The following is a 24,728-nucleotide window of genomic DNA, read 5'->3' on the forward strand; positions in this document are numbered from 1 at the left end:
GCTTGCTCAGATGTGATTGGTCAGACACCAGATGACAGCTTGCAAGATCAGTAAGACTAAGAGAAAGTGTCTTAAGTACCGATTGGACTACTACATGCTTGATTTCTGTCTTTCAGTAGCAGACACTGTTTCTTCTAGTTTTTCACTAGCCATTAGGAGCATGCGTGGATCAGTGTCGCAGGTAGTTTGGATTCCACCGGAGCTTCCAGGACTTCCTGTTGTGTGAATGAGCCAAGTTATTGGAAGTAGTGTGCTAGAACACTAGGATGGAAGCTGATCTTCTCTGTGAAGCAGAGTGGCAATTCCTGAAAGTGTATGTATGGGGAGGCAGGGCTAGGAAGTATAGAGTAGAGGGATTTGGGGCTCCAAAAAAGGATTTATCATCTGAAATAATTCTGTGGGACATTACTTCACAGACCCTCTAGTGAAAGACTAGTACAAACTATTGCCTTCCTCTATAGCAGATGCACATTTTTCTATTCCAAATTTCATCTCTACCCACTCATGTTTGCTCTCTGCCACCAACTCTTACATTTTCTTCCTTCTCTATTCTTCTGAGGCAGGTTGGCATATTAGTCACTGGAAAGGGGTGGGCCAATGAGGCATTTTGATGCAGAACATTGGTGGTTTGACCATCTCAGCTGGAGATGTGGAGAGTTCCAATTTCCATCTGAAGTGAGATGGTGCTTTGGCCAGAACAGTGAAATATCATCTTTTCCCCTGTCCAGTCAAAAGATCAGGCCCAAAGAGTTCCCAGCTGGGTGTGCAGGACCAAAGATTACCTCAGAGAAGCCTAGGTAAATAAAGTAAATGTCAGAGGCACCATTAGAATCAGCACTGAGGTCATTAAGGACAATGAAACTTGCTAACTTCAATACCCTGACAGTAGATTTATCAAATCTCTAGGAAAGCCTTGGTGTCTCATGGCTTAGAAATTAACAAGATCCCCATGTCATACTTCACTTAATTTCCCGCATTTGATGCATGAAGTAAAGTGGTTTGAGACACTCATGCAGTGAGTAGTCTGAGAGGGGTGAGAAGAGCTATCGTTGGATGTGCAGAATAATCTAAGCAGATTTTGATGAAAGCTGCTGCCTCAAGGGTCAAACCCGAAATAAAATCCTGGACAGTCACACCCATTTTGACAATTGAACTAATTTTTACTAGAACAAGCCAGAGAGATTAGTGCTATGTGAGTTGCAGCCTGTATAAAGGTGAGTGTGGTTTGAATCCACTAGATTTGGTGCAGCTGTTAAATGGTGCACATTACCACCAATGGTTTGTGTTTCTGTGAACTGTTCTTGTAATAAAATTTACAGTGAAAAGGAAAATTAGAGGTTGGTACACTCAATGACTACAGCCTGGTAAATCTAATCCGGGCACTATGTTAAAGGCTGTGCTGAGGAGGGAAAGGAAAGCTGTCAAAGTCTTGCTTTGGAATAGTGCACAGAGTGGGGTTAGTGTATGGGGAGTAGTTTTTTTTTTAACCTCTCCAATAGTGATTTTAAATATCACAGCTAATGTGATATGACCTTTCGAACCATTTCTTGCATATCTTCAGGTTTTCTAGAGCTCTGCAACAATAAATTCATGTAGCTGAGGCAACCAATAAATGTGCAGAGAGCTTTTACTATGAGATGACACAACAAAACAGACTCATGGCCCTTAAGATCTCTATGGGTGCCTGGATGAAGAGAGTGTAAATCAAAACTCCTGTCATAAAAAATGACTGGCATTCAATCGGTATGAAACCATGTATGATGCAGAGCTGGGCTGAGTTCAAAACTCCAGAGGAAATGTTCAGATCCAGATCTGCATGACCCTGGTCCCTATTTCTAGAGTAAGAAACTCAAAACACTGCATATTGACACTCCTAAATTGTGATAAACTTCTCATTTGAGTGTGAACTTTCTATACTTCAGACTTGAATCTAATATGAAGCAGGAATGGAACAAAACGTATCATTTCCATGCAAGTCTGTCCTTTGAGTCCTGCCAACAGATCAACGTATCAATATTCAGAGGCTTACATGACGATAACCCTCATAGGGTAAGGGTAACAAAGCTCCTTGATGTCATTACGTGAATCATGTGTAACCATCAAAAGACAACTTTCATACCAATACCACAGATAAGCAATGGAGATTTTTAGTACCTTATACACATATGATGTAGTCCTGGCTAATTGTAGGAGTAGAAGCCAGACATAGTCCAAAAAAACACAACCACCACCAAGGTACATGAAGGGGGAGGAGATCCAACATGCAGCTTACATTAAAAAATATTAGCGGGTGTAGTTAAGACCAAAAGGTATTCTCATCTGATGGCTGTTTAGTGGTTTACATGAAATTAATGTACTGATTTGGACCAGTTCCTTAAGGACAAGTGCCCACATCATAAACACATACAAAATCATAATTGGTATTAATTAGACTGGCAACTTTGTTGGCAGCCTGGACAAAAAAATGGAATGGCCGTTTTCAGTTAGGTTTAGCATGATATCAGATGGCAAAATAAAAATGAATGAATAAATCTTGGCACAGAAAATCACTGTTGACACTTCAAAGAGTTAAATATGTTAGAAAATTATATGCTAAATTAATTTATCCCTAACTAGAATAGATTCTAATAAATGTACTGACTGCAGGTTTTTTCACCCCTCTGTATGGTTTGAGAAGCTTGCTCAGAAAAGGTATGGCAGTAATCTTGCAAGAGAAAACATATCAGGATAGCTTAAAACCTATACTTTAAGATCCCCATAGGTGAAGAAATTCATACATACAATATTTCTGATTTCTTCTGTACAGAATTTGTCACTTTCATCTTTGTGCCCAAAAGTGTAAGTGTCATTTTGGCTTTCTCCTAAATATTTTGATAACAGCTCTGTCTATTCATGACTTTTTCTTGCTACTTGAAGTTAAGGAATTGCTGGTTTGATATTATGCCAGATAATCTGATACCAAACTCCAGTATTATGTGACTATGGTTTAAAGAATTTAATTCTTCTGCTTCACCACTTCCATCCATTAGTCACCCTTTTGAAAAACTCACTGGCGTTGGATAGAAAACAGTCTGTGAATGATTACGATGCACATTTCAACCAGTATTTTTCACCTTTTAATGAGGTATTTTTATATTGGAGTCTGGATGGGATTTTGGAGTCACATTAAGTATGTTTTGCCTCCCAGGTTTGTCACTTGCTGGTGTCATCACAATATAGCCCTTATGGAAATACTGCCAGAACAGTATTAGAAACCTTGCAATAGCGATTCACACTTCAGTCACTTAAGTTATGTCATTTATTGTTTCCTCTAGTCTTTCAAAAACTCACAGAGTAGCATGAAATGAATTTTGCATACGGAGCTTGAAAAGACCATAAGATTTTAGCCATAGGTTGATAGCATTAGAAAAAAAAATTAAACGAGACCCAAAACAGCCAAAAGCCTTGCTCAGAAGATAAGCAAATCTCATCTGCAAACTGGACAGCAGCCAAGGGGCTTAGGTTCAGTCCCTAGTTAGGTCATTTACTGTGCTGCTTTCTCATCCCCAAGAAACCAAATAGTCAAGAGCTCCAAGTACTGACATTTTCTAATTATGCCATAGTATAGCATAACATGAAGTTATGAGATATAATGAAGGCCTACGGGAGACTATTAGCACAAGTTTTTAGAAGCTAGCAAAATCCCTTTTTTAATATTTATTTTAGTCACAAACCCCACATGCCAACGTAGCAATTAAAAGAGATGTAAGTGAACAAGCAGTATCCTGTAAGACAGAGTATCATTGTGTAATAGATGAATAGAAAATGTAGTTCGGTGCTCAGTTTCCCTTCTCCTTAAAAAAAAAACCAACACAGTAGCTTCCACATAAAATGACTTTTTTTTTCATTATCAGAGGGGTAGCCGTGTTAGTCTGGTTCTGTAGAAGCAGCAAAGAATCCTGTGGCATCTTATAGACTAACAGACGTTTTGCAGCATGAGCTTTCGTGGGTGAATACCCACTTCTTTGGATGCAAGTAGTGGAAATTTCCAGGGGCAGGTATATATAAGCAAGCAAGAAGCAAGCTAGAGATATTTTTTTTCATTGTTTCTCAAATGTAAATCTAGAAACAGTTGCCTTGAGTAGAAATATATGCTTTGAGGAGGACTCTCTTGCAAAACAATTTGCAGAATTTATTGTTTCTGTGATCTTTCATCATGTGAAAAAGCCAGATTTTAAAATTTGTCTCATCCTGGCATACATTTTACATTTCCGAAGTCTTCATTTATACTATCATAGGGACTGAAAATAAAAATAAAAAAGTGTAGCGACCTCAGCCATATTATCAAAGTCATTTTAATCAGTTTCTTCACACCCATGGTTCCCTTGGCTCTGAACAGGGCCGGCTCCAGACCCCAGCGCGCCAAGCAGGCGCGTGGGGCGGCATTGTCCTGGCAGGGCGGCATTTGGCTCCGGCGGACCTTCCGCAGTTATGCCTGCGGGAGGTCCACCGGAGCCCCGGGACGAGCAGACCTGCCGCAGGCATGACTGCAGCGGGTGCGCTGGTCCCGCGGCTCGGACGGAGCTCCCGCAGGCATGACTGCGGATGCTCCACCGGAGCCGCGGAACCACGGGACTGTCCGCAGGCACTTCTGCCCCGGCCGCGGGACCCGGGAAGGGTGGCGCGGCGCACCGCCCTGCTTGGGGCGGCGGAATTTCTAGAGCCGCCCCTGGCTCTGAATAGCAAAGAAAATCTCTATTACAGATTCCATACAAACAAACACAATATCTGGTCTGTGCCCCCCTCCCGGGTACTAAGTCCTAAGTTATAATGACTGTGTTGTCTAAGTACAAGAACTAGACACACCCACATTCTAGTTGCATCTCTACCAGTCTCCCTCTGTGAACTTGGAGAAAATGAAACAGAGACAAAGTGACTTGCCCATCAGTAAAGTTAGGGAAATAATTACAAGAACACATTTCTCTCTATTTGCAAATTGTCCAAGCAAAGCTTACAGTTTCCTTGTATTTCTTATGCAAAATTATTCACTGAATAATTCTTAATCTATAGAAGATTTTTCAGAGGTAGTTAGTTGCAAGAACTGGATATTTGAAATTTAAGCAATGCTAGTTAATTCTAATTGGATACATTGGCCAAATATACTGTTTCTGTCCCTTAACTGGAAGGGCATAACTTTTGCAATTAAGTTTCTGATACAAAATACGCATATTCATGAGTTTTTCAATATTAAGAGAATATTTATGAAAAGCAAATTACAATGTTATTTCAGCAAATGCTTTTTCCAGGAAACTTGTTTGCTAACATTTTCATGGTAAGCAAATACAACAAGGGGTGTGAAGATACCTAAAGCAAATGCAGTACTTAAATGCTCAGAAATACTCTGCTGTTTTGTTTGTTTGTTTCAGTATTTTATTTAGGTATTTACCCAGCTCTACTGATAACAGTATTTAACTTCCTCACAAGAGTATTGTAAAGATTGATTAGTTAATGTTTATACAGTGCCTTTTTACTGAGTGCACTGGGTTTACTATTTACTTTCTTCAACATTTACATACTTCTACAAGGTCTATTGAGGAAGTGCAGAATTCTTCTGCGAACACTTTGAGTTTACTTTGCTGTTGTCTGGAGTGAATGGGGAGAATCAGGCATTTCTGAAGGTTGAGATGTTATTTCAAAAATTCACATTAGCTTTCCTTGTACTCAGGAACGGGCCTGGACCAATCCTTTGATCAGCATTCAGAACCTATAAGAAAGTGGGAGGACACAGTGCCAGTGGAGAGCCGAAATGAGCCTTCATTGTTTCAAGAACCGTGGGTGTTGCATGGATTGGCCAAATGAAGTGTTGCAACCTTTGCAAGGGCTGCATATATTGAGACTGAGTTGGGGTCCCTGCAGAGGAAGAATGAGACCAGCCTGCTGTTGAAGATGATATCCGGAAAGAAGTACTGTGGTGACCTGTATAACCTACCCTATTGGTATGCTACTTTTCACAATAGGTCACCCTTTCCAGGTCATGCTGATTTAAATAAATAAATAAATAAAAATCAGTGTTTCCCTAGGAAATGATGAGAATTTGCCTCATTTTTAGATTAGCTGTTAAATTTTCAAAATGTGGCTGCATTTTACTCTGTCTTTTGAAAAGTAATATCCTAAACCTTCTGTTTTGAATTTTAAAATGACCATTTCAGACTCTAAGAAAGATCATGTCTGAGTCAATGGGACATAGTTTATTAATGTAAGGGGACTGTTGCCCCCTTACTAACATTCAGTGGGGGTGTTTGGTTGCTAGCTCCCAGCACTAAAAAGGGAGGGGTCGATGGGAAATCAGGAGCCTGAGACTTACAGTCTCCAGGAACAATGTGGAGAGGCCAGTGCTCCAGGTCAGCCTGATTGACAGGGCAGGCAGGCTAATCAAGGAGTCAGGAGGCCAGGGGGGTCCCGTCCTCCGTGTGAGCTGAATTTGTCTGAGTCAGATGGAGTGGGGCCGAGCTAAGGAGAGAGCAGGGCCCCAAGCTAAGCTGATGGGAGCGGAGCTGTAGCCCAAAAAGCCAGAGCACAGCCCAGAGGGAGCAGCCCTGCCCTGGGAGCAGAGCTGCAGCAACCAGAGCCAGAGGGGCCAGACAAGCAGCCCAGGAAGCAGATGAGAGCTCAGAGCAGAGTCACAGAAGCAGCCTGCAGAGCAGCCCTGCCCTGGGAGCAGAGTGGTAGCAACTGGAGCCAGAGAGGCCAGAGAAGCAGTCCAGGGAGCTGAAGTCAGAGCAGCAGCAGCAGCCGTGCTGAGGCAGAGTGGAGCTGGAGCTGGGGCAGTCCGGAGCCGGGTGCGGTGAGCAGCTGGGGAGAGTGAGGGGGACCCCGGGCAGTGGGCCCAGCGCAGGGAGATACCTCAGCCAAGAGGCCCTGCAGGCCAGACTGGGAGGGGGATCGTAACCCTGACAGGGCGGGGGTGACGCTGGAGAGAAGGGTCCTGCCACCCAGAGCCTGAGAGTGTGTGGCCACCGCCAGAGCAAGTGTCCGACCCACAGCATCCCTGCAGCACAGCCAGGACCTGAGAAGGAGGCCTGGGACCTACAAGGAACAGACTGTGAACTGCCCTGACCTTTCAGAGACACTGTTTGTGATGTTCCCTGCCACAGAGCAGGGTGATGTGTTTTCCTGTAACCTTTCCCATTTTTTCTTATTCTTTTTTTAAATTAAGTGTTAATTAAATAACTTGTATTTGCTTTAAATTGTATGATGTGATCAGTGGGTCAGGGATGTGCGCAGTGCAGAGAGAGTACCCCGGAGTGGGGACACCCTAGCCCCTGTCCTAGGTGACTACAGCAGGGTTGGGGGTCGAGCCCCCTAGGAATCCTGGGCCCAGCCTTGTTGGGGTTACGAGGACTCTGCCAGACAGGAGAGTGGAAGGGGAGTCCTCAAGGGCAGGGTGGCCTCTGGGTAAAGGAAGTGGGAGTGAGGACTCAGATCCTTTTGCTAGCCCACTTCACCGGGGTAGTGCAGAAGCCAGGAAAGTTCCCCACAATAGCGGGACCATTCCCGTGCTTACATTAACAAAGAACGGGTGTTCCAGCAGAGTAACCGTTGCACATTTACCTCTTATGTGACAGGAATATTAAACCCAGGCACGTATGTCATATCCGTTGTACAGGTATGTCCCACAATATGCTGAGAATCCATATAAATGAGTAAATATCCATATAATGCACAGTATATTTCCTTGCTTGGTTTGTTGTGTGCTCATTACTATGGTAACATTCTTCTACATCTTTTTAAACAAAATAGCCTCTCTCATCTTGGAATATGATGTAATGTGATGAAAGGGAAGGATGAGTGAATCATGATAGGATGCAAAATTAAACTATGCCTAATTATATCAATAAACTACCTAGTATGTTTTAATGATTTAAAATGTATTGATCTAAGCTTTAGTCATAAATCTCTCTGAAGTTTTCATTTAGCTTTGCTTTAAAGATTGAAGGAGGCCTTGAAAATTCCTGTCTTTGATGAGGACTTCACAAAATTAGCTGCAAACTAATTCTAAAAGGTTATTTCATTATCCACTTACCTTTAGTATAAACAGATCTCTTCAATGTTTTTGCTTCAAAACTTTTGCTGGATTGGTATTCACCTTAGGGGGATGGGGGGGGATAATCAGATGGAGATTGCATTACAGTAGACAGCTTTTTAAAATATGAGGGGTATGACAGTGACAGGTTAACCAAATTGAATGAATGGCTTCATCTAAATCCCATACTAAATTTAAAATGGAACTTTTCTAATCTGAGCAATTCTGCACAAATCACTAGCACTCAGAGGCGATGGAGAAGTAAATCAATAACTAAACACAAAACATACTTAAGCATATTTATTGTGGGTGAGTGACCCAACTTTTCAACTCAATGGCTTGCTGTTTCTGACCTTAATTATTGCCACTACTTCATGAGAACCACAGTTTAAGCAGTAGCGCTCTAAATCCCATATGGCAGACACACTTGGAAAATTATCTAAAGTAAACAAACATAACTATGACATTTGCTAGAAGAACAAACCTGTAATTACTAGTCTCAAACTCCCAAGTTACTGGTCAGCCAGCCAGAATAGCTGAAGACACCTACAATTGGTCACAGTTGGGTTAGATGGACGTGTGAAAGTAGAATGAATTATATTGTAAAAATAAGAATGGATTAAAGAAATGTTGTATGTACCTTTAAGCAGAAATAAGAAATGTTGAAATACAGGTGCCAGGAAAAGAAACATTAGGCATAAACAATGGTGCTAATGGCGAAACATTAACAGAAGATGGGTAATAGTTAGTAAGGAAATAAGATATGCATGCCTAGCCCAGGTAAACTTATCTGATTCTGCTTCCTTTGTTATCTTGTTAAGTTCTCACCCTTTTATCTGTATAAATAAGATAGTTTGTGTCTTGCATGGTGCTCACATTATCTGGGTGTTATTAGCAGAGCACTGTGCTAATAAAACAGAGTGGTCTGACAAACTGTGAGTCCTGAGTCTAACTTTGACAATTTGGAGGTTCTACCGAGATGGCAACCGCCTTCACTGGGGCTGTGTGATTCCTGACTGTTTTTGTAGGACAACCGTGGCAGCCGGCACCTGGGCATTTGGCCCGAGCGGTCCTCCACCAGAACGGAAAGGTGCATGACCACAGTGAAGTCTACGCCATTGAACCTGTTGGTTCCCACTCTGTTCTGGTAGGGATCCCGGGATCTGACATCAGGAATCTGGTCAGGTAATTATTTCTGCGTTTTGTCCGGACTGAGGACTGTCCTGTCTCTGTGTCTATCCGTCTTCCTGTGGAGTGTTTGAGTCTGGGTGCCATCTCCGTCCGGGGATCGTCCGACCAAGAGGTTCCTGTCCCTGCAGTCTGAGTGAGTGGAATCTGCACAATTGCAGCCGCACCACACTTTGTGAAAGCAAGGGCAACTGAGGCAGTAGCCTGTGGGCTCCTTTTGTGTGTTGCACCGGGCATTGCTCTGACGAACCCGAATTTCCTTCTTGTGCGAATGGTGTGTGAAGTCCTCCTGTATGGGTAACCAGATGTCTAAGTCGGGACAGTTCCCTAAACGAACGCCAGCTCATTTCATGTGTTTAGGATGGGTCCAGACTCCTGTAAGAAGGGTCCGGACTCCTGTAAATTTCTGGAAAAATGGTCTAGGCTAACTCAGGGGGATCCCAAAACTCAGTGGCCACTGTTAGAATCTTGGAACAAGACCAAGTGGACGTCTTAAAGGACAAACTCGGCCAACCTAAAACTAAACTGGCTAAAGAAGAGGTTAATTGTTTCATTCAGTGGTGGGAAGAGGCAAATCATAGCTGGACAAAATCAAAAACTAGCCTCTCTCAAATATTCAAATAATAAGTTGAAAGCTTTATTAAAAGCCTCCTCTCCCACCACCAGACCGAGCGCTCCCCTTTACCCCGTTCTCAAAAACCCATCCCGGATCGATCCAACCCCCTTAATACTCCCATCTCATTGTAAAAAGGACAAAAAGCCCCTTGTTCTGTTCCCCTTTGTTGTCTGCCTCAAAAACTGATTCTTTAGTGTTCCACTACCAATTCAGCAAAGAAAGTGGACTCCTCAAAAGTGGGTATGCTTATCTATGCCTGTTGCTCCAAAGCCCTGTAGTAAAGACATCTCACTAGGATCCTGTATGTGGGATAAAATTAATAATTAGACCAAAGTATTGTATAACGGGCAATGTGTGTGTTAATTCTTGGAAAGAAGTGTTTTAAAAGGATAAAAGTGTTAGCAACCCACCAGTAGACAAACGTACATGTAATGTAAGTACTGTGTTTACCAATAATCACATTTACTATTTGCCACAACCAAAAAGTCTCAGCTTACTGTAAGCACTGATTTAGCTGAGTTCTCTATCAGTCTTGGCATTGAATGGCAAACAGTTACCAATTATCTGTTTCAAAAGGTAAAAAGGTAACATAGTTCCTAAAAACAAACAAAACAATGTGGGAAACAGAACCATTCATATTATCTGGATGGTCTCCCACAACTACTGGCATACTAATGTTACTACCCCTAATTGTTTTTGGTTTTAAATTGTATGTGTTTAATTGAAATGTTTAAAATATGCTGGTGGATAAAACAAATGTATGCAAAGCTAGAGCCACAGACCCAAATCACCTCCCAGTATTTTACTACATAAGTGACACTGGCGATTGATAATCTTAGTGTCAAGAGGGGGATCTGTAGGAGCTGGACTTTATAATGTATCATTTGATTTCATCCTGCTAGCCACCCTTTTTGAATAGTAGAAAGAAATGACCTTCTGGGACTATAAGATTCTGTTTTCCCATATGCATTACAAATTGGGCCCTCTCTAACTCTTTGTTTTAAGATTTAGGTAGTAAGAGACAGGATTCTCTATTGTGTCTATGTTAAGTAAATTAGAGAAACATTGAAGGCCTGGGTCTCAATGTAAATTGTCTTGGTTATTAATTGTAAAACTTAGCAAGGTTTAATTTGCAATGCCTTTTTGCTCGATATAAAATACTACTGTTTGTATTCTCAATCTGTTTGTGTGAATGAGGAATGAATGCATCAGGAAAAGATAAGGTGTGAAGGCCATTGTTAGAGCCAGAGTCGAGGAAAGAAGCAAAAAGACTTAGGGCAGGTCCATACTCACCGTGCGGGTCGATGCGGTGAGTTCGAACTATCGTGTCTGATCTAGACGTGATAGTTCGAACTCCGGAAGCACCGCGGTCGACTCCGGTACTCCACCACTGCAAACGGCGGTGGTGGAGTCGACGGGGGAGCCGCAGAGTTCGACCCCACCGCATCTGGACGGGTGAGTAGTTCGAATTAGGGTACTTCGAATTCAGCTATGCTATTCCCGTAGCTGAATTTGCGTACCCTAATTCGAACCCCCTTTTTAGTGTGGACCAGGCCTTAGAGTATCAAAGAATCATCAGGCACTGCTTACTACCCAGACGGCTGTTAAACTGTCTGGCATCCGCAGCATGAATACATGCTTTGCCGTGTAAGAATGCACCACCCCCAGCGAACCAATCATCACCTCAGGACCATGCAGAGTCAATTTTGACTCCAGAAGATGACGTAGAGGAACAGCCTGCAATACCTTACAATCTACGTTCTCTTAAGGGTTGCCAGAAGCAGACAACTACCTAAAGCAAGGCCCAAGAAAAAGCAGTAGTGAGCCTAGCGCCTGCTGCCTGGTGGACATAAAACTGTGACTACAGTTCCCTCAGTTGAGGTTGTCAGAACCAGAAGGGCCCTGCCTCCATCATGCGCCTCTGGTGGTGCCTGTTCCTCGGCTGCTGGTGTCTGAAGGTCTGGGGAGTCCACAATGACAATTCTTTTATCCAGCAGCAAGTGTGGATAGCTCAGACCCTTAATATTTCTAAATGCTGGGTCTGCAGCCACATCCCAGCCCACTCTCAAACTGATGTTCCTATCCTGGCTATCCCACTCAATTCCCCAGACTTCACTGGAGGACCTTGTCCGTTTAACACAATATGGAACAGTAATGACACCTGGGAAGAGACTATTGGCAGTTCCTTTAACCCACTTGGGGGAGTAATACACCAGGCAAAAAGGCTCCTGAGGTTAAAAGTAGTAGTTAAAATAATGGCAAATAAAACTGAAGAAAGTTTAAGAGCCCTGGCCAAAGAAACAGGGGCGATCCGACAGGTGGCCCTCCAAAACCATCAGGCATTGTACATAGTGCTGGCGGCCAAAGGAGGGACCTGTGCTCTCACTGGAAAACAATGTTGTGTGTTTATACCTGACGATACCAATGAGGTAATAGATCACGCTAGCCACTTAGAACAAATCACATATCTTCCCCATGAAGAGCCAAGTTCTTTATGGAAGTGGCTAAGTATTCTCTGGCATAGGAAACTGGTTGTTTCAGGGAGCCCTGACTATCCTGTTTGGAATCCTAATAATTTTTGTATGTTTTCAGTTAGTCTCCTGTTGTACCCAAAATTGTGTAAGGCATGCCACTCAGGTGACTGCCCCAGAACAGAGTGCTAATATGATGATTTTGAATATTGCTGATGAACAAAGAGATAAAGAACGGTTAATATGTGGAACCCAGTAAAATTTTGGTCATGGCGTGAGCTTGACCAAAAGGAGGGATTGTGAAAGTAGAATGAATTATATTGTAAAAATAAGAATGGATTAAAGAAATGTTGTATGTACCTTTAAGCAGAAATAAGAAATGTTGAAATACAGGTGCCAGGAAAAGAAACATTAGGCATAAACAATGGTGCTAATGGCGAAACATTAACAGAAGATGGGTAATAGTTAGTAAGGAAATAAGATATGCATGCCTAGCCCAGGTAAACTTATCTGATTCTGCTTCCTTTGTTATCTTGTTAAGTTCTCACCCTTTTATCTGTATAAATAAGATAGTTTGTGTCTTGCATGGTGCTCACATTATCTGGGTGTTATTAGCAGAGCGCTGTGCTAATAAAACAGAGTGGTCTGACAAACTGTGAGTCCTGAGTCTAACATTGACAGACCAAAGCATTCTTTTCTCTTTCAGTCATATTAACTGAAGGTTATTACCTTACTGTAAGTATTTTCTATGCCAGTCAAAGCTACAAAAAATTGAGACTGTATCTCTGTTCCCATTTAATGTCATGATCAACATGTAGCAATTAAAATGAATGTGATACATACAGCAGCCTCAACACTATTTCTACATAGCACTGACTGCTTTCATGGTGAAGAACATAATTCTATTTGAGAAAGGAATGCATACCCATGCTCATGACAGAATGTGCACATACATTCAATGGATGGAGTTGCAAATCATTTTTGCTTCCATTGCGGTTATTGTTCTTTGGGCGACTATTGCCATTTCATTGAATGAGAAGAGAAAAAAAAAGTCAAAGACTTTGCGTCAGGGTAACTTACTATATGCTACAATTAGTTTCTGGCTCTAAAACAAAGCCACTGTAGACTGATATTGGTGGAGTGCTGAGGATAAGAACACACACTGTACTGTTTGTACTTTCCTCCTAGAGACATGACAACTCACAGTGTTTGTGTCTTATCCTTACTGGACAAGTCACACATTAGGCTTGTAAGGAAGGATCCAGGATAACATGGGGAGTTAAAGTACACAGTTAACTACTATTTATCATTAATGATATCTTCTATTTTTAGTGAATTGAAAGTGTTCAGAGGAGGTACTTCCATGAAGCAGAAAAGGCTCCTGAATTACACTTTCTGGAAAGATCATATATGTGGTATATTAAAAGCAAACACTGATGTTTTCTATTTTGATATACAACATTCATTGAATAATTAAGCAACCAATATACCAAACACTTCTTTGGAAGTTTACAGAGAAATTGTCTGGAAATGCAGGGATTCCAAAAACAATGTTACTTTGGCATGTTATAAATCCTATGCATTTGGTAGTATATTTAAAAATATAATAATAAATGCACATTTAATATATTAATGTCAAAAATAGGAATGGAAAATACTATATGCAATGGGACAAATACTTCCCTATTTGCTCTCAGTGGAATTATTTAAAAGATGAATGTAGCTACATATGGTCAAGATTTCTTTAAAAAAAAAAAAGTAAACAAAAACGCACAGGAAATTCATTTAGAATGTTGCATATAGATCCAAGCCCTATCTCCTGGGCATGGCCCAAGAAGTTAGTATGCGAGAGGAACATTTCCTTAGAGAAAGGAATTGTCCAATCTACGTAACCAAGAAAGAAATGGAGCTAAACCCCAGTCACTAGTCTAGCCTTAGAGTCTATGTAGTGAAATGAATGATCGGGGATCCACATATTAGTAAATCAACTATCTGAAGAATGGTGCTGTTGCAGGCAGGAGAGGCAAGTATTTCACAGGAACAGGCCCACAGACATTCTAGCCATAACTGAATATCTGGTTTAATCTCCATAAAGTGCAAATCAGGGGTTGCCATACAAAGAGGATTTAATGCTCACCTTTGTAGTACCCTTAACCAAGTTTCTGTCTGTGCATGTCCATCCCCCTATCATACAGTGTTAAAGCATCTTAAGGCCTGTTCCAACTTTTCCTAGGCTGTATTGACCACATGGGACCAAAACCAGTCAATAACTGAAACACTATAGAGATATCTCAGGTATGCCCCCTTCTCACTACTACCTTGACAGTAGGGAGTGTAGCATAAGAGACACCTAGCACAGCTCTATGCCACTAGAGATTCACCTGTAAACAGGGGTCATCATTCTTGAGCTGATCAGTAGTTTAGGAGTACATGAGGTGTCTCAATTTTTCACACAACCTGTCAAATTCTGTTCTCATCCCTCTTAATGCCAACCCTTGACAAGTGCTAAGGGTGTGACACAGGTCCTGCTCCCTGGCATGCACTGGTGGTGCAGTTGGGCCCTCTGGCAGTAGCGACTCCTCTCCCCTTGACCAATCAGCACTGATATGGGTCCAGAAATCACACCTCTTAATATCTTCTGAGACCCCACCCCTTGGAGCATGCACTGAATATGTTTGTGTCATAAACAGATAGTTAAGGGTTAATGCCTCTTTTATCTGTAAAGGGTTAAGAAGTTCACCTAGCCTAGCTGACACCTGACCAGAGGAACCAATGGGGGAACAAGATGTTTCAAAAGGAAGGAGGGTTTTTTCCTTTGTTTAGTTTTCAGTTTCAGCCGGAGTAAAAAAGATCAAGGAACCAGCCTCTTATCAGAGTAGTAAGTTTTAGAAAGGAATAAATAGGTTTATGTTTATTTCTTTGTAACCTGTCTTGTGCAATTAGAGGTAGAATCAAATTGGGTATTTGGGTATTTTCATTGGTGTACTAAGTTTTTGCCCAGGGGAACATCCTCTGTGTTTTGAATCTGTTGTCTGTGAGAGTAGCTGGTATGCTAATCTCTCCCAGAGGGTTTTCTTTTACCTTTCTTTTCTTTAATTAAAAGCCTTTTTCTTAATACCTGATGGATCTAAAAACAAGGAAAAAATCTAAGTGGGTTGGATCTGGATCCACCAGGAGTTGGTGGGAGAAAGGAAGGGGAATGGTTAATTTCTCCTTGTTTTAAGATCCAAGGGGTTTGGATCTGTGTTCACCAGGAAATTGTTGAAGTTTCTTAAGGCTACCCAAGGAAGGGAGTGCTTGTGAATGGTGGCAGCCAGACCAGATCTAAGCTGGTAATTGAGCTTAGAGCTTCTCATGCAGGTCCCCCACATCTGTACCCTAAAGTTCAGAGTGGGGAAGGAACCTTGACAGTTTGTTTTTACTTCCGGGGGTGACTCAGCCTCCATGACCCTTTCTGAGGCCTGTCCAAGCTCCCCTCTGCCAATCAGTCTCAATCTAAGGAGTGTGAGCCAATCGGTAGGGCCTGCAAGCACCAGGCCAACCAGAAGGGTTATATAAGTCAGAAATTTGGCCTCCAGCACTTATCCATTGGCTGTTTAGAAGCATCATCCTGCAAGCCCTCAAACCCTCATGGTATGAAAGAGGCCATCTTGTTTCAAGATCTTATTTTCAGAAAGTGTGGAAGCACAGAGATGAATTAGTAACAGCTGATCATTTTCATTTCCACTATAAGCTCGTGTGAAATAAACTGCTGAAGCAATTAGGCTTATTGAACATATAACAAATTACTGCACAAACTGCTTTAGAGCATGTATCTTATATATTATATTAAAAGAGAGAAACAATATCAGTACAAATGGTGGCAGCAACCCCCTGTTAATATTACCTAACACTATTAATTAGAACCCTGTTAAGTCCAAATCAAGGAAATACCAAGTAAGGGGAAGTCTTCAATATTCAGTGCAAATATCACACAGAATGCTAATAAGGACACACAACAGAAACGTCATCTGTTCCTCCAGAACATACCCCCCAATCCACTGCATACCCAGCATGCAGCTAATCCATGTTGTAAAGCAAAACCTTATCTCTAACCTCAGCAAGAACTCTCTTATTAGTTTGTTTGATAAAAAATATGGAATCAGAGTTAAGGTTTTGTATTATATGCATCAGCACATTGTAAGCAAATACCATGAAGCATATGTATTGCATCTATTTTCTTCCAAAATTGAAAATAGCAGCATCCCATAATTAAATCATTAACAGTAGCTTCAGAAGGGCTACCTCCCTTGCTCTAGGAATGCCCGCTTGAATATAGATCAATATCATCCTTACATATTTTTGACAGGACTTCAGTCACCTGAAATTCATTTTTTCCCATTAGTTCTTACAATCAAGTGTTATTAAGAGTCAGTGTTTGTGATATGTCTATATTGATGGCATATACTCTGCACCGACCAAAAGTCCTTTATTAGTTGTAGAGCCTCTAGAATGTGGCAAGCTCTCAGTATCAGCAGGTCATCCAGAGTGAAGTTGACTTTGTTTTCCTTATTCCCTACCTGGATACCTAATTCTGTCTCAGCACTGGGGTTTAAATGCAGCAATTAGAATGAAAATATTGGAAAAATGGGCTACTCTACTATGTTATAATAGCTTCTTGACAGGTGCAAAGCTCTGATAAAGAACCGTTTGCAAGTCAAGTGATCTTGAACATTTCTGAGTCTACTCTATCTTAGCGAAGAGAGCCTTTAGTGGCACTAGAACAATTGAGATGAGGCATGGAGGTGGCACCTCTAATTGCTTCTTAATTTAGTTAAATACTTTCAGGGAACACTCATTCCAAAAAAAGATCCAGAGTCTACTGGGAGATTACATTTTCCATACTAACTTCCACAGTAAATTCTATTAAAATATCCTCTTAGCTTGAAGCACAAATAGCCAATACATGTACACTGGTTTCTATTTTAAGTTCAATTTTTGACCAAAATATACAAGATGTAGAGATTAATTCTGCACCATATACAGTCAGTTTAACAACAACTCTCAGAGACAGACTAGACATACTGGGTAGTCATATAGATTCCAATAGAATATACAGTGTTGCTTTTACACCTTCAGCCATCAGACATGGCTAACTATCTTCCCTCAGCCCACAGTATTATATATGTAGTATGTTCTTAAAGTGGACAGTTCAGAGCAATTGCACCTATATTCCCTCACCATGGTCCAGCAAGGGAACCCACTTTTAGAGGAACAACAAAGATTAGCCCTTGGCATGTTCTAACAAATATGGCATATCTAGAAGCAAGCAACATCAAGTGGAACACAGAATGGCTTCTGAATACTCTAAAGCAGGGTTTGGGAGAACACCCCATTCCCAGGAGATGTTAGAGGTAAGAAGGGGTGGAGGTAACAGCCTTTTAAACTTCCTCAAAAGGGGTGAAGAGAATGGAGTTGTGCCATATAGACTGTTGTAATAACTGAGCCAACAAATTTACCCTAATTGTGAGCTGAACTGTGAAAAGTGAGAAAAAGCTTACAACATTTCACAATAGTGTATAACAAGAAATGTTGGTGGGAAAAGGTGCACAAGGAATGCAGAAAGACTGAATTAATCCATACAAAAAGACCTACTGATATAATTCAAGGTTGGTGGTAATATTAGACAAGAGAAGTGTGGGACTGGAAATTGAGAAGTCAATATTCATGGGTTAAAATTAAGCCTTATTTGGAGAACAACATAATGGGGTGATAGGCTGTTCCACTCATCACCCCCTTTTGGGTCCTCAAAGGAAAAGACTATGGCAGGGAGATTCAAGCTGTCTGACAACTGTTGGCTGGGAGATGGGTAGACCAGAAGGAATCAACTTCACTGTCATGGCTGCCACCCTCACTGGCTCCTGGGAACCCAGGATCCACCATGACATCTTTGTCACCTTGATATTGAAAGATTTCCTGACCAGACCAGCCAGAGAAAGGGATCCAGATGGCACCAACTTCCCTGATTTTGGCTAAACCACATGGGATGGGAGACTTTTGTTCTTTTTGTCATGCCCCACACCCACTGTGTCCTTTTCCTTTCCCAGCTTATTTCTTCTTTTTTCCTGCTCTCTCCCCTTTTGACTTCTGTTTAAAGAAAGTCTGGCTGAGCTAGCTAAGACTATTTATTTTGCAAAATTGCTGTAAGCCTATAACAATAAGCAATGCCATACATAGTCCGATACTAGTACAAGTTTGTCAGGTCTCAGAGTGGTGGTTAAGACCACTGGCTATGCTTACGTTTCTTCAACAGTAAGCTTGCAAATAAAAGTCAGCACTAGACACAGAAGCTATTCTCCATTCTTTTCCCTCCCCTTTCGTGAGCATATGTCTTGTCTTCTAGGAAACAGGATCAAACTTTAAAAACAGCTCCAGCCCATCTCAACTAACTTTTTCTCTTTTTGTCCCCCAAAGGACAGTTACCACCATCTGGTCTGAGGTAAACAGGATGAAATTTAATAAAGACAAATGCAAAGTGCTGCACTTAGGAAGGAACAATCAATTTCACACATACAGAATGGGAAGAGACTGTCTAGGAATGAGTATGGCAGAAAGAGATCTAGGGGTTATAGTGGACCACAAGCTAAATATGAGTCAGTGTGATGCTGTTGCCAAAAAAAAAAAACGTGATTCTGGGATGCATTAACAGGTGTGTTATGAGCAAGACATGATAAGTCATTCTTCTGCTCTACTTTGCACTGGTTAGGCCTCAACTGAAATATTGTGTCCAGTTCTGGGCACCGCATTTCAAGAAAGATGTGGAGAAATTGGAGAGGGTCCAGAGAAGAGAAACAAGAATGATTAAAGGTCTAGAGAACATGACCTACGAAGGAAGACTGAAAGTATTGGGTTTGTTTAGTTTGGAAAAGAGAAGACAGAGAGGACATGATAGCAGTTTTCAGGTATCTAAAAGGATGTCATAGGGAGGAGGGAGAAAACTTGTTCATCTTAGCCTCTAAGGATAGAGCATGAAGCAATGGGCTTAAACTGTAGCAAGGGATGTTTAGGTTGGACATTAGGAAAAAGTTCCTAACTGTCAGGGTGGTTAAACATTGGAATAAACTGCCTAGGGAGGTTGTCGAATCTCCATCTTTGGAGATATTGAAGAGTAGGTTAGATAAATGTCTATCAGGGATTGTCTAGACAGTATTTGGTCCTGCCATGAGGGCAGGGGACTGGACTCCATGACCTCTCAAGGACCCTTCCAGCCCTAGAATCTATGAAAACACACACACACACGGCTGTATATGCATGGCTGGCAGGTGACGGTTCTTCGGCCCTTCTAGAGACTTTCTACAACTAAAGGAAAAGGGAATAAACGACAGTGTTGAAATGAAAGTCTTACTTATACTTATATTTCAAAGGCTTTAACTGTTTCTTTTCTTTTTCTGTATCTTTAATAAAAAGTTAAAAGGATTTTTATTTGTGTTTGTGGGACTAAGCAGGCTGAGGTCTCTATGCTCCAAAACACTGAATCTGGTTTAAAACAGTTAACATTGTACAGTTAATGGGTCATGTTAACACCTTTGACTCTCCTAGAGCATTTATTTATTTAAAATTAGTAATATAGACCCATTGGTAGAGCTGGCCAAAACTCATAATTTCAAGTTCAAGGGAAATTTTGACATTTTGAAATTTCTTTTCACTTCTTATTTGGAACAAAACAAATATTTTCTAAATTTTCCACAATTGTAACTTCCACAACTGGAAGTTACAAAGATGTTGATTTTTGAAATTTTTCATTTCAAAATTTCAGTAATTAGGGTTCAGATTTCCAAATTTCATTTTGCAATTTTGAATTTTGTTTCAGAAGTTCAAATTTTTGTTTTTAATTGTGTGAATATTTCATTTTTACAGAAGAACATAAGAATGGCCCTACTTGGTCAGACCAAAGATCTATCTAGCCCAGTATCTGGTCTTCCGACAGTGGCCAGTGCCAGGTGCCCCAGTGGGAATGAACAGAACAGGTAATCATCAAGTGATCCATCCCCTGTCGCTCATTCCCACCTTCTGGCAAACAGAGGCTAGGGACACCATTTCTGCCCATCCTGGCTAATAGCTATTGATGGAACTATCCTCCATGAATTTATCTAGCTCTTTTTTAAACCTTGTTATGGTTTTGGTCTTCACAACATCCTTGACCAAGGAGTTCTACAGGTAGACTGTGTGTTGTGTAAAGAAATACTTCCTTTTATTTGTTTTAAATCTATTGCCTATTAATTTCATTTGGTGACCCCTAATTCTTGTGTTATGAGAAGTAGTAAACAAAACTTCCTTATCTACTTTATCTACACCAATCATGATTTTATAGACCTCAATAATATCTCCCCTTAGCCCTCTATTTTCCAAGCAGAAAAGTCCCAGTCTCATTAATCTTTCCTCATACGGAAGCCATTCCATACCCCTAATATTTTTTGTTGTCCTTTTCTGAACCTTTTCCAATTCCAATACATCTTTTTTTGAGATGGGGCAACCACATCTGCACACAGTATTCAAGATGTGGGCTTTTCATGGATTTATATAGAGGCAACATGATATTTTCTGTCCTATTATCTATCCCTTTCTTAATTATTCCCAGCATTCTGTTCACTTTAACTGCTGCTGCACATTGAGTGGATGTTTTCAGAGAACTATCCACAATGACTCCAAAATCTCTTTCTTGAGTGGTAACAGCTAATTTAGACCCCATCATTTTTTATGTATAGTTGGGATTATGTTTTCCAATGTCCATTACTATGCATTTATCAACATTAAATTTTAGCTGCCATTTGTTGCCCAGTCACCTAGTTTTGAAAGATTCTTTTGTAGCTCTTCACAGTCTATCTGGGTCTTAACTATCTTTAGTAATTCTGTATCATCTGCAAATTTTGCCACCTCACTGTTTACCCCTTTTTCCAGATAATTTATGAATATGTTGAATAGGACTGGTCTCAGAATGGACCCCTGGGGGAACACCACTATTCACCTCTCTCCATTCTGAAAACTGACCATTTATACCTACCCTTTGTTTCTTATCTTTTAACCAGTTACCAATCCATGAGAGCACCTTCTCTCTTATCCTGTGACAGCTACTTTGCTTAAGAGCCTTTGGGGGACCTTGTCAAAGGCTTTCTGAAAATCTAAGTACACTATATCCACTAGATCCCCTCGGTCCACATGCCTACTGATCCCCTCAAAGAATTCTAGTAGACTTTTATATCATTTTTACATTATTCCTTGACATTAATAGCAGTATTATTTTCTTGTCATGAAACAGTTTGACATCTTGACACAAAGTGTTTCATTACACCACAAACAGGAGACATTTTGCTCTAGAAAAAGATTATAAAAACAAAACAGATGGACCGAAATCAATGACTAGTTCCCTTTCATTTAAGCAGAATAAGGACTTAGCCCCAAGTATTTTTTGCTGTGGCTGGTAAAAGTTTTTAACATTTCCTCTAGAAGAGAGAGCACGTCATTTCGCCCTATTTTCCTCTTCTCGCAAAAATGCTACCTGCTCACTATGTATGACACTTCAGTAGGCAACAGGTTGTTTCAAAAACAAAACACTAATATTTTTTGCTACCTAGATGCCAATGTGTATACATAAATAAAATAACAGACACAGTTAATTTGGTAATCTTGATTTTGAATATTTACTAGTGGCAGGGAGTTTGAATGACCCTTAGACGTTTAGTAAAAATAAATAAATCTGCAGATAGTTTCTTCATGTTCTGCAAATCTGTTCGTAATCATTTGGACTGGTCATTGGTTCTTACATTTGAAGCTGTCTAGAAAGATTGTTGACAATGTTCAGTTTTTTTTCCCCCACCATTAGTAGACTCTGGGGTAATTCAAATTCATTTGGGAAGCATGTCGTTCCAAACTGTGGAGGAGTGTACAAGATGTCAACATATTTTGAAACTGTAGCGATACCAGTGAAAGTTGTTCATATGTTTATTAACAGAGCACTATTTTCTTCCTATAATACAAAAGAAAAAAGCAGCTATATTGCCACTGATTTTTTCCCCACCCAATTGGCAGTATCCCAGTCTCCAATAATGTAACTATGCACTTTATATTCTTTTCTAAACCAATCATACAACATAATGGGAGTCTGATACCAACTACATTTTGGGTGATGAGATTTGCAAAGTGAAAAAACAGAGGCAGGAGGGAGAAGGAGTTGTCTTTCTCCTCCGTGTGGTCCAACTCTCTCTCATCTTACCCCTCCAACCTTACCCCTATTCTATATTTCCTCTTCCCTCCTTGATTCTCATCTCCCCTGCTTCCTATCCCTCTCCCCGCCAAATTCTCTGTCACACACTCTCTTCCCAGAAACAGGCTCCTGTACCCCATCTCTTTTCTTGCTCCAGTTTGGCACAGGGGAGATAAAAATGGCACATAGGTCAGCCCAGGTTAGATTGGTAGCCCCTTGCAAAGGACAATGGCATTGCTCAGGGTCTGTAAGTCTTGTTACTTGCCGGAGACAAAGCAACTCTTTGAATCATGGGGAATGGACTCTTGTACAAGAGTTGTTGGGTTGCTCACTGCATAATTCTACTTTTCCAATTTAACTGAATCCCACATACTCAATCCCAGTTGCCTTTCACTGCCTTTGACTCACTCCTCAAAACCTTCCCTCCTCCTGTCTCCACTTCTCTCTCTGCACAGGATCTCACTGAGAAGACAAAATACAAGGTGACCTTTTCCCTCCCCTTAGCTTGGTGCGGAGACCACTGTCTATCATGCTACCTAACATTTTCTCACTGTTTGACTGTACTTTCTCATCCACCTGTATCCATTTGTTGTTTCCTGTAAACTCTTTGAGATAGGGACAGTCTTTTGTTCTGTTTGTGCAGGACCTAGCACAATGGGATCCTGGTACGTGTCTAGAGCTCCAACACACTATGGTAATACAAATAAAATAAATAATATAACAAACAACACACAAACTGGTAACGTGCCTAAATTGATGGCCTTCATGTGTAATGTGTTCAGGCTGCTGTTGCTTTCACTAGGTCAGGTGACTGGTGGGTTTTCATTGTGGCTAGTCTACTGGGGTTTGCAGAAACTGGGACAAAATACTTTTTTTTTTTTTAAAAAGGAAGATTCAGAAACATAGTCACTTATCAATTTTAGTCTTTGAGTATCTGGAATTAAGGTGTTTTAAACCAAAATTTTCAAAAGTGACTACATCAAAAAGTACATGCATCCTGCACTTGACATATGCACATAAATCAAGGTGTACACAATCCTGACTTGCACACACATTGACTAATGAATGCATGCAGACTGAGCACATGCACAAGTGCATGCTTGAAAATGTAGGCCTTAATCTAAAGGTAGGCTTGGAAGGATTAGGTTTTTATCTATAAATGTTGGTAAACATTGATTTCACAACACACAAACTGATGAAAAAATATATTTCCATCAATAATGATAAAAAGTTACAAATAGGCAAATAAGAAAAATGCTGCTTGAGAACTTAAATAGCATTTGATTTAAAGATATTTACTTTGTATATTTTGATATATGATATTGACAATTTATGCTTTAATAGCTACAAAACTTTACCTTTTTGAATCTCAGTATCTACTGTCATTAAATAATTGTTTGATCATCATAGTTTCCCAAAACATTTAAAAATTTAATTGGAAAAAAAGAAAAAATGCTTAAAAATAAACATTGATTTTCCAGTTAACATTTTTTAAAAAAGATCACATTCTGCCAAGCCTAGCTATATGCCAACTAACATTGGATGCTGGATACTCATATTAAACAAGTGTACAATCAAGTAGTATTGTCAAGTTATTAGTACAGTTGAACACGTCAGGACTACTGAGCGGTATTCTTGTCTCTTATGTACTTTCAGACAAATCAGTTAACCTGCTCAAGACTCAATTTACTTGACTGTAAAATGTGAATACTGAACATATCTCAGCAGTGTTGTGAGAATTAATGTTTTTCAAATGATTTGTGATTCCCCAGATGCCACCTATAACTGCAAAGAGTTATTCATTATCTAATCATATTGGGTAACATATTGAAAGTGCATATATTTGGATAAATTTACTAAAAGATCAACAATGCTCGTGCCTTCTTACACAAAAGCTACTAAATAATTTTCAGGAATAATGTACCTTGCATTTTTATATCTCTGTGATCTGCCCAGCTCAGCTGAAGCTGCTGTTCAATATTCTAACAAAGCAATTTCATCTCCCAGAGCAAATGCATATTTTCAAGGAATTGGAGCCCCCACCCCTCAAACACATAGTTGTATTGAAAGATTGCTTAACATTGCACAGTAAGATGTTAAAAAATGCAGGGCCATTTCACCAGTTTTATTTTCAGTGAAGTGTTGAGTCAT

The 24,728-nt window shown here is 40.5% G+C and overlaps 1 protein-coding gene across 1 annotated transcript in view; it reads right to left on the reverse strand.

Moving 5' to 3' along the window:
* The window catches only part of LOC120397288, a 121,987-nt gene that overhangs the window by 34,803 nt on the left and 62,456 nt on the right, over positions 1-24,728 (reverse strand). The gene's annotated exons all lie outside the window — the stretch shown is intronic.

This window comes from Mauremys reevesii, linkage group 2, assembly GCF_016161935.1.
Source record: "Mauremys reevesii isolate NIE-2019 linkage group 2, ASM1616193v1, whole genome shotgun sequence".
Taxonomy (NCBI): domain Eukaryota; kingdom Metazoa; phylum Chordata; order Testudines; family Geoemydidae; genus Mauremys; species Mauremys reevesii.